Consider the following 11337-nt stretch of genomic DNA (forward strand, 5'->3'; position numbering starts at 1 on the left):
TGGACCTAGAGGGTATTATTCTGAGTTAAATAAGTTAGTCAGAGAAACACAAATACGATATGATGTCACTTATATGTGGAATCTAAGGAGAAAAATAAGGAAACAAGCAGAATTAGAAACAGACTCATAAAGCCAGAGAAGACATTGGTGGTTCCCAGGTAGGAGGGGAATTGGGAGCCTGGGTGAAAAGGTAAAGAGATTAATAAGCACAAATTGGCAGTTACAGATTGAATTTAGGGAGGTAAAGTACAGCACAGGGAATAAAGTAATAATATTGTAATAAAATGTGTGGTGCCAGGTGGCAACTGGAAATATTGGACAATCACATCACAAATTTTATAAATGTCTGACTATTCTGCTATAGGTTAGGATCTCCTATAATTATAGAATGTCAACTGAAATTGAAAAAGAAAAAAGAACACTAAGTTAACCTAAATGGCAGGGAGGCTAAGGGAAAGGTATGAGGCTGAGTATGACATGCAAGAAACATGGCTGAATTCCCGGACTGTGCTCATATGTTGCAGTTCCACTGGGAATTTTCAGGACATCCTGCAGCTTTATAAGAAAATCCCATTGAGAACATTGACCTAGTATTATTCTCCTGTGATTCATGCTTCAGTAACTAACTGGGGTCTGTTACCAAGTCTTACTATAATAATCTGATTTGCTGAAGGGCCTTTCCTGTTTCAGAGATTTCTTCTCTGTTTGTGATAAATGGTCCATGTCATCTTGGTATGATTGTCATCTGCATGGACATCCACCCGGAGCTGTTGTGGGTCCCTCTGCTTCCACATTATGTCATCTACACTTGGTGTTGTGATTATGATGCCAAATCAATGACTGTCACCACTGGGAGTTTTTCTCCTATGGTGTGTGGTTCATATGACCCTGGTGCCCACTGTCCAGAATGCACGTGTCCTGCTTCTCGCCGGCTGTATGTGGCTGGGCTGCACTGCAGGGTCCAGCAGAGTCTCAGTTAGATTTAGCCAACACGGGTCAGAATATTTTGTGATTCATTGAAATTGGGCAGAAGAGTGTCTGAAAGAGGCTGTTTCTTTCCCCATGTGAGAATATTGCTCTAATAACTCATTATGCCAAATGAACATTAATTTGGGTTATTAGTGTTTCTGAAGCCTCAAAGGATAAATCTACATAGGGAACCAAAGCAATTATTATAAATGCCAGTGTTTAGCCTATGATTGCAAGTTAAAAAATGGAAAAAATGTGTAGTTATCTACCTCACTCAGATATTTGATGCCTCAAGACAGCTGCTTGTTCGAATCAGATAATTTCAAACAAATCTTGTTAAATTTCCCTCTGAAATTACATACATGGGATAGATACACTGGTATTATCTTCAATCAACCCTGGTGCAAAATTTTCCAGAGAGAGCAGAGGTTGTTTTCTGCTACTGTGTTACAGAAACAACAAATCCTGGGACAGCTGTGAAGCTGAGACTTGATCTGGGAGCAGTCCTTAAGGGCTCTTTGAACCATTAGATGGTTTCATCCAGCCTCACAGGCCATGGGGTGTGAGTATGTTGTATTTATTGTGCTTGGGATTCTGTGATGTCTGGAGGTCATTCCCTGACAGATGCTGCTGGAATTTGCATCCTCCCTGTACATGCAGTGATGGAGGTGCTCACCTCACATCATCATCACAAACCAGGGGGTTGCCATGTGGCCAGGACTTCCTCACCTCAGGGTCACCACCATCCACAATCTCTGCAGAACCTGAAAAGGAGCACTTTTCTATAAAAATAATTATAAGATTCAGATGCCCTGAATTTCTGTGTTCACAGCTCCTCCCACTAGCATTGGTGGCCCCTTGTCCTCCCCCCAGGACACATCAGTCATCGCCTGTGACATGGGAATAAAAGAGTCATGCAGTGAGTGACTTTCACTCACAATTGGCCTCTGCCTGCTGCATTCAAACAGGAAAAATGATGGAAATTATCCATATTTTATACCCTCTCTCACCCACAGATTAAAGGTGACTTTCTAGTCCATCTTTCTAAGAGGCTCTGTGGTCCTCAATCATTGAATCTATCTATTGTGATGAACATGATGGAAAACTTTCTCTTGAACTTCATTGGAAGGAATCTTATCAGGTTTCAATAGCAAAGGCAGCAAACTCCATGGAATTTATCTCTGGGTTTAGTATTCCATACAAGGAATCAGTTTATCTGATTAGAATTTTAGTTTAATAGGGTTACTTATGCTGTTCCTCATAGGTCCTGGGGAAGCAACTTATCTTTGAGAGCAGAGAGCTGAGCCAAGGCCTTCCAAAATCTAATGACCTTGGACAGGGGATTGATTTCACCTAAGTTTTTGGACCATGGCCCAGTCTAACATTATCATCATCATCATCTACTTCATCATATTCATCTCCATCATCATTTGCTTACTTATATTATTCTTATCATTTTCTATATATATATGGTGGTTGTCCATACATAATGACTGTTTATCTCATTTTTGCTCATTTTTTTACAGTAGTATAGTGAAATAGGTAGTTAGAATCTATCTTATTTTATCTCTGACTGCTGAAAAATGAAAACTCATTTCTACCTCTTCTCCATCTGCACTACCTGAGAAACCTGAGAAATCTGATAAGAAAGGCTGGGTCCCCTCTTTAGATGTCACTGGGAGACTGCAACCACAAAAGCCCCTGTAAGCAGAATCTCCTCCCCCACCTAATGAACAATCTGAAAGCTCTGAGCCAGTCTTCTTTCCTGGCTCTCTCAAAGGAACTCTGACTTGTGGAAGGGCCTGTCCTGTTCCACCCAGATATTTCAACTCTCTGCATGATAAACTTTCCATGACCCCATAGGCTGTATGTTTGTCATCAACATGGATATTGAGACCAAGCTGTAACAGGTCCCTCAGCCTTCATGTGCTGTTGACTACTTTTGGCTCTATGAGCATGATGCCAGGTCAATGACCATCACCACTGGGGATCTGTATCCTTTGGTGTTGGGTTTATAAGCCTCCCTGGTGCCTGGTTTCCAGGGAGCATGTGTCATACTACAGGTTGGCTTGGACACTGAGCTGTGTGGGGCTGGGCTGAACTGTTGAGTCCAGCAGAACTTCTGGTTAGATTCAGCTGACGTGTGTCAGAAGGTTTGATGATTCCTTGGAATTGGGTACAGAAGTGCGTCTGAAAGAGACTCTGCTTTTTGTCCACAAGCAAAGGTTGTCTTTATTTACAACATACATTTATAACTCAGAGACTTTAGAGGTGAGCAAAACCCTTGAGTTTCCCTAAGGAAAACTGTTACAGGAAGAAGAAACCACACGGGAAACCAGCAAAGCCCACCAACTGCACCTGCTCCTGGGATGGTTCTTGTGCTCAGAGACCTTGAGCGCTCCCTGGTGGTCGCAGCCCCTCCTGCGGGGAGGTTTGTGTCTGGGCTCAGGCTGACTCCCCCTCACTGTGTCTCTCGCGCAGTAATACACGGCCGTGTCCTCGGTCCTCAGGCTGCTCAGCTCCATGTAGGCTGAGATCGTGGACTTGTCTTAGATGACGGTGACTTTACCCTGGAACTTCTGTGCATAGTTTGTTACCATTGTTAGGGTTAACCGCCCCCAGCCACTCAAGCCCTTGTCCTGGGGCCTGTCACACCCAGTGCATATAGTAGTCTGTGAAGGTGTAACCAGAAGCCTTGCAGGAGACCTTCACCGAGGCCCCAGGCCTCCTCACCTCAGCCCCAGGCTGCACCAGCTGCACCTCGGAGTGGACACCTGTGGGGAGGAGGCAGGAGTGGGTGGAAATCTCTCATGACCTCCTTGGTCCCCTCCTCAACCCAGGAACTGGGGAGCCCCTTACCTGTAGCCACTGCCACCAGGAGAGGGCTCTCAAGCTCCAGCCCGTGCTGAGGGGCTGTGCCGTCAGGACCTCTGTAGGGGAGGGTGTGGCTGTGGGTGATGCTCTCATGACACAGACAGACCGACATTTAACCTAGTCTTTTCATTCCCACGTTCATGAGGCAGAGTCTTTCATATCTGGATATTTGACTCCACCTGAGAGAAGATAGAAGACACAGGAACTCTGTCTGCTCAGTGGTAGACTCAGAGTCTAAATCCTAATCTGTGTTATCTGATATATGTCCCCTGTCAGGTCCTAGAGCTCTGTGCAGACAGAGCTCCTCCCACTGAGGAACAAGTCCCACAGGACGTGCTCCTCATTGAAAACCCACCTTTGAGTGACACACAGACCACCTGGACTGTTTCAAGGCTGATGTGTGAATGTCTTATTGCTGGGATCAGGGTGTCTCCAAAATGCAGCATTGAATACATTGAAAACACTATCCCTGTCTCCAGCTCCTTGACATTCAAATAAAAAGAAGCCCTAGCAATACCCCCATTGACTGTGCTTCTCTTGTCTTATTGGATTTGATAAATGCTCTGATGGAATAGGATATTTACAGTCTCCTCAAGTCCAACCCTTATTTTAGGTGTTTTTTGTTTTTTGTTTTTAATGAAAAGAGGAAGACCCACACCCTCAGAGGAAATCCCTCCCTATCTCCCTTTCCACATGCTCTGGGGGTAGCAGCCCTGATATCATTGGCCCCTCACGCCCCCTGCTGCCCAGCACAGGCCCTGCAGTGGAGGGTCGTTTCTGGTCTCAGAGGGCATTGACCTCTCAGTGCAGACTTAAAGGCTGCACCCTGAATTCAGGACGTTCCTTTAGGGACACCCTGTTCTTAGACATCTTAGGACATAGAGAACTGGCCTTACTAATCACCAGTGACTCTTCAGGAAGCCCCTTTCCTGGAGCTGCCAGATGCACTGACTCAGCTGACACTCCTGAGTCCAGAAGATCTTGGAGGCTTTGGGGGACTCTGATGTCCTCAGGTTCCTCTGCTTGCAGGTCGCATCTGTGTATCCCCGCATATGGCCCTAATGTCACTGCACTTCTATTGCTCAATAAATCACACACACACACACACACACACACACACACACACACACACACACACACACACACTGTGATGGTTTCATGGTAATGACGCCAGGTCTCCCCTCTCCCCTGTCCCCAGCACATGGGCAGCATCCCCACTCTCACCTGAACCGAGTGAGTGACTTTGTGTAACTGTCGTCACCATCCACACCCAGAAATTCTCACTTCCCCAAATTGACTCTGTGCCCATTGAGTAAGAACTCCCCACTTCCCGCTTCCACCCCAGCCACCCCCTCTGTGGTGTCTCCATGCCCTGACTGCTCCGTCTTTCAAGGGGGTGGAAGCACAGCCTCTGAGATTCTGAGAGTGACATGTTTCCCTGGGCATTGTGTCTCCAAGGCTCATATCTGTGTTCTTGCATCTGTCCACTTTCTCGTCTTTTAAAGGGGGATGATATTTTGAAGTGATGAAGGAGCACATCTTGCTATTGGGTTTCCTATTCCATGTCTCTTGTCTTCACAAGAATTCAATTGCTTGTAAACAAGTGTTTTTGCTGTTTTCCTGATCAGGAAGGAGGGGCTTTGCAGAGAAGGTGGACAACAAAATCAGGTGAAAGGAGTCAACAGGTGATCACATGAAATTGACAGGAAGCACTTGTGAGCAGGTTGTAAACAGTAACAATTTCCACAGCACACCTGTGGTACTGTCACAGGCTCCTGTCTGTACTGGAAGCATCAGGGTGAAGATAAAGGGGAGGTGGAGACACAGCCTGTGTGGCAGGACAGGGCTGATGGGGCCCTGGGTCTGACAGGAACCTGGTCCACCTACGGGTCACACCTGTCTCATCCTGGAGTTCATGGGACAGGGGCACACACCTCGCCCCTGCTCTGTGGCTCTGAGGAAATAAGACATCATGACAGAAAGGAGCGTTAGGGGAATTGAGGAGTGGGGGTGATGTGAGGGTAACAGAAGTATCAAAGTTAGTCCCAGTACAAGGATGCAGGATATCCTTTTTGCCATGGGTGAAGCATCCTGGACCAAAGCTCATGTGGACACTCCACTTCCAAGGCCACCATTATTGTCATCATCACCATAACCATCACCATCATCACCATCATCATTATCACATCATTACCTATAAGCATTCTTATTTTTTTCTGTATACAGGCTGGTTGTCCACACACCATAACCCTTTATTGAAAATAAAACAGGTGCCTCTTAATTAGATGACATTAGGAGATTGAAATCACAAAATCCCAACCTGTAAGTTGACTGAAGTCCTCCCAAAATGCTGAAGACCTTGGGGAGGGCAGAGTTGTCATCTGTGTAGTTGGACCAAGACCCTTATCCAACTCCACCATCATCATGAAACCCACAGCCACCAGCACCATCATCATTTGATCACTTGTCATTTTTTTCTCATTTTCTATATAAGTAACTATTGTCCCCATGTAATGTCTGTTTATCTGATTTTTTGCAAATTTTTATACTTACTAGGTGGATAAATAGTCAGATTGCATTTTATTTTATACTTGATTGCTGACAAATAAAAGCTCATCCATCCTATTCTCCATCTTCCCCACAGGAGAAATCTAATTAGAAAGGCTGGTTCTCCTCTTAACATGTCACTGGGAGGTTGAAACCATACAAGAGCCTATAAGCGTAATTCCCCTCCTCCACATTTCCACAAAATAAGAGCCTTAAGCCAGTCTCCTTTCCTGACTCTATCAAAGCACACCAGACTTGCTGGAGGGACTTTCCTGGTCCTCCCAGTGATTTCAACTATGTGTGAGATAAACACTCCATGTCCCCTTGGTATATGTGTTTGTTGTCAGCCTTGGATCAACACCAAGCTGTTGTGTATCCCTCTGTCTCTTTGTGGTGTCACCTTCACTTGATTTCATGACCTGAGTCAATGACCATCACCCCTGGAGGTCCTTGTCCTCTGGCATTGAGTTCATAGACCTCTGCTGCCCACTGTCCAGTACGTATGTTCCTTGCTGCTGGCAGCTTGGACACTGACCTGTGTGGGGCTGGTCTTCACTGTTGTGTCCAGTAGAGCATCTACTTGATTCAGCTGACCTGGGTCAGAATGTGTGATGGTTCATTAAAATTGGGCATAAGGGTGTCAGAAAGAGACTCTGCCTCTTGCCCATGTGAGAATATCTTTGTTTACAACAGATTTTCTAACCAGAAACTTCAGAGGTGAAGAGACAGCAGGAATTCAGACAGATTCCTTGAGGGAAACAGTTACAGAAAGAGGAAACCACTCAAGAAACCAGCCCAAACCTCCAACTGCACATACTTCTAAGATGGTCCTTGTGTTGAGGGACACGGAGTGACCCCTGATGGTCACAGTGCTGACTGCAGGGAGGTTTGTGTCTGGGCTCACACTGACTCCCCCTCACTGTGTCTATCATGCAGTAAGTAATACACGGCCGTGTCCTCGGCTCTCAGGCTGCTCATTGGCAGGTACTGCATGTTCTTGGCATTGTCTCTGGAGATGGTGAATCTACCTTTCACAGAGTTGCCATAGTTCTGAGTACTTACAGCAGGATTAATTTCACCAACCTGCTCCAGTACCTTCCCTGGAGTCTGGCAGACCCAACTCATCCACTAGATACTGAAGTTGAATACAGAGGCCACACAGGAGAGTCTCAGAGACCCCCCAGGCCGCACCAGGCCTCCTCCAGACTCCACCAGCTGCACCTCACACTGGACACCTGCAAACACAAAGAATTCAGGTCAGGAAACTGTCACATGTTCAATGATTCACTCAGTAATGTTCCCTCATACACTCAATGTCTCTCATTCTCCATAAATTACCTCTTAAAATTGCAACAAAGGAAACCTAGCTGGGCCCAAACTTCATGGTGATTGGTTTGTGTCTGTCCTGACCAGGCACTGGGAACACCTGGGAATTTTGGGCTGGGCTCCTGTCCCATAGCTCCAGGGTCAGGGCTGGGCTGCTTTTAATGAGCAGAGGGGCCCTATTTACATGCCCTCCTACTATATAGGGAGCTCTGGGTTTGGACAGTGACATTAAGAGCATACTCCCAATGTGACTTGTCTAAGGGCACATGTCTTTTAAGAATCACTACCCACATCTGAGTCTCTGTTCTCCTTACTGACCCAACTGATCCAGGAGAGTAAATTCTCATGAATGTAGAGGGATTTAAAATGAGAGATGATTTTGAAAGTCACCAGTAATAAACATACTAGGAGAATTCAACACTCACAACAAGAGGGAAAAATAAAGGTGTAGGAGCTGCATGTTCAGAAGGTAGAAAGGTCACTTTGACACCATTTCAACTACAAAGAAACAGAGGATGAACTAAGAACAGAATGTGACCCTAGACCACGTGGGCCCAGTGTTGGAGGAGGTGGAGTGTCTGTGTGGATCATTGGGAGACAAAACCTTGAGCTCGATAGAGAAGCAGACAGTGCTCCCGGGTCATATTTCCTTAGGGGAGTTTGATGCTGAATGTGCAGCAGCCTCACTGCCTCATTTTTGTTATTATTCTATAGACTCTGCGGTAAAACCAGGTTCAGTCATTTGGGACACAGAAGGAGTGAGGTCATGACTAGATCTGCTAAGGTGAAGAAAGAGGTAGAGATTGGGGGGTAGGTATGTTAAATTTATAAAAATTTCATTATAAAAAAACCTTGATATCAATCAGAAATATGAACTAACATAAAATATATGAAGTCATATTTGATATGAATAACACCTTTTCTCTTTATCCATGACCAAAGAGTAAATAAATCACTTAAATAGCCATGGTTGTTTTAACCTATTTTCACCATCAGCATCTGTGCCTCTGGGGATGAGTGACATATTTCTTATCAGGAATGCAAGAGACAAGATCATTCCTCATTCATCAGGCGTGAATTTCAGAAGCTTCCTCTCCTCCCTCCTTTCACCCATTTTCATGTCTGTCCATGACCCTCAGGAATGTTGTCACCTCATCCACATGAGATGGGCGTCACCTGGGCATGAACTCACATGCCATGTGGATCAGTGTGTATAACTGGGAAGAGATCCTCCCAAGCACATGGGAGGTGAAATTAAGCAAGCCTGGAGCTACACTTCCAGAATTCTTGTGTTTTATGCTGTGGTTATTCTCCTTATGCGGCAAGTCATCTAATTCATTTTCCTTAGCAATAACCTCACAAAACAATCATCATTAATAAAAAAAAGAATTGATTTGGAAATTAACCCATCTCCTTTACTCATCCTTAAAAAGTAAAATATTACCATTTCAGAGAAAATGGATGGATCTAGAGGGTATTAGGCTGAATGAAATAAGTCAGACAGAATAACACAAATACCATATAATGTCTCTTATATATGGAATCTAAAGAACAACATAAATACACTAACAGAATAAAAACAGACTCATAATCCCAGAGAACAAACCAGAGTTTTACAAGTTGGAGGGGAGTTAGGAGTCTAAGTGAAAAATGTGAAGGGATTAAGAAACACAAATTGTCAGTAACCAATTAAACAAGGGTGTAAAGAACAACACAGGGAAGAAAATCAATAATACTGTGATAACTATGTGTGGTGCCAGGTGGGAACTGGGAATACTGGGCCATCACATCACAAATTGTATAAATGTCTGGCCACTCTGCTGTACTCTGCTATATGCAAGAAGCTCATACAAAAGAATATATAGAATGTCAACTGGAATTTTTTAAAAATGGGATTAACCCAAAGTCCAGGGGGCCTAGGTTTAGGGTTAGGACAGAATGTGACAGGCAGGAGACATGGCTGACTTCCAGGGATGTGCTCACATGTGTCATGTTTATTGGGAAAATTATGAAGATCCTGCGGGTTTATTAGAGACTCCCAATGAGAACCCCACCTCGCATTATTCACCTGTGGCTCATAACTCAGTAACTAACTGGGGTCTGCTAACCAGGACTTAGTATAATAATGTCACTTGTTGAAGGGCCTTTCCTGTTCCTCCCAGAGATGTCAACTATGCAAGTGATAGCTGCTCCATGTCCCCTTGGTGTGTATGTTTGTCACCAGCCTGGACATAAACTAAGGTGTCTTGGGTCCCTCTGCCTCCGTGTTGTGTCCCCTACTCTTCGTGCTGTGAGCATGGTGCCAAGTCAATGACCATCACCACCGGGGGTCTTTCTCCTCTGGAGTGTGGTTCATATGCCTCTGGTATCCACTGACCAGCATACACATGTCCTGGTCTGGCAGAGTCCCTGGTTAGATTTAGTTTCCACGGGTCAGATGGTTTAATAATTCATTAGAACTGAGCCCAATAGAATATGAAAAGACTCTGACATCTGTCTATGTGAAAATGTTCTCTTTCTTCGCAACAAACTTTTTTTAACTCAGAGACTTCAGAAGTGAGCACAGAATCGGGAACCCAGGCTGGTTCCCTGAAGGAAACTGTTATAGGAAGAAGAAACCAGATGGAAAACCAGCCCAAATTTCCAACTCCACCTGCTTCTGGGATGGTCCTTGTGTTCATGGACCCAAAGCGCCCCCTGGTGGTCGCAGCCCCTCCTGCAGGGAGGTTTGTGTCTGGGCTCAGGCTGACTCCCCGTCACTGTGTCTCTCGCACAGTAATACACGGCCGTGTCCTCGGCTCTCAGGCTGCTCAGCTCCATGTAGGCTGTGCTCGTGGACTTGTCCGCGGTGATGGTGACTCTGCCCTGGAACTTCTGTGCATACCTTGTGTCACCATCATTAGGGTAAATCCATCCCATCCACTCAAGCCCTTGTCCTGGGGCCTGTCGCACCCAGTGCATATAGTAGCTGGTGAAGGTGTACCCAGAAGCCTTGCAGGAGACCTTCACGGAGGCCCCAGGCCTCCTCACCTCAGCCCCAGGCTGCAGCAGCTGCACCTCGGAGTGGACACCTGTGGGGAGGAGGCAGGAGTGGGTGGAAATCCCCCTTGACATCCCTGGTCCCCTCCTCAACCCGGGGACTGGGGAGCCCCTCACCTGTAGCCACTGCCACCAGGAAGAGGGCTCTCCAGCTCCAGTCCATGCTGAGGGGCTGTGCCGTCAGGACCTCTGTAGGGGAGGGTGTGGTCGAGGGTGATGCTCTCAGGGCACAGACAGACCCACATTTAACCTAGTCTACCTCTTCTCATTTGCATATTCATAAGGCAGAGTGTTTCATAGCTGTAGGCCTGACCCCACTGCAGAGAAGACTGAGGACACAGGGACCCTACTAGAGGGATTCTGATGGTCCAAGTCAAATACATATGTGAAGATATGTGTCCCCAGACAGGACCCTGAGGTTTGTGAATATACAGCTCCTTCCTTGAGGAACGAGCCCTCACATGACATGCTCCTCCTTGTGAACCAAATATGAGAGACACAGAGACCACCCGGACTAGTGCTGGGCTTTAATATGTGAATATCTTTCTCTGTATATGTGTGTCTCCAAAATTCTGCACCTTG

At 45.8% G+C, this 11337-nt stretch overlaps 1 pseudogene across 1 annotated transcript; it reads right to left on the reverse strand.

The window, feature by feature from the left end:
- Positions 1 to 9992: 9992 nt before the first annotated feature.
- On the reverse strand, positions 9993 to 10965 carry LOC149992555 (immunoglobulin heavy variable 1-3 pseudogene; annotated as a pseudogene). Its single transcript, XR_016508260.1, has 3 exons — positions 10873 to 10965; positions 10477 to 10787; positions 9993 to 10004 (listed from the first exon to the last, which is right to left on the reverse strand). The product of XR_016508260.1 is annotated as an immunoglobulin heavy variable 1-3 pseudogene (transcript).
- Between the last annotated feature and the right edge of the window lie 372 nt (positions 10966 to 11337).

The sequence above is a fragment of the Furipterus horrens genome, unplaced genomic scaffold, assembly GCF_987537825.1.
Source record: "Furipterus horrens unplaced genomic scaffold, mFurHor1.1.pri manual_scaffold_15, whole genome shotgun sequence".
In the NCBI taxonomy this organism is placed as follows: Eukaryota; Metazoa; Chordata; class Mammalia; order Chiroptera; family Furipteridae; genus Furipterus; species Furipterus horrens.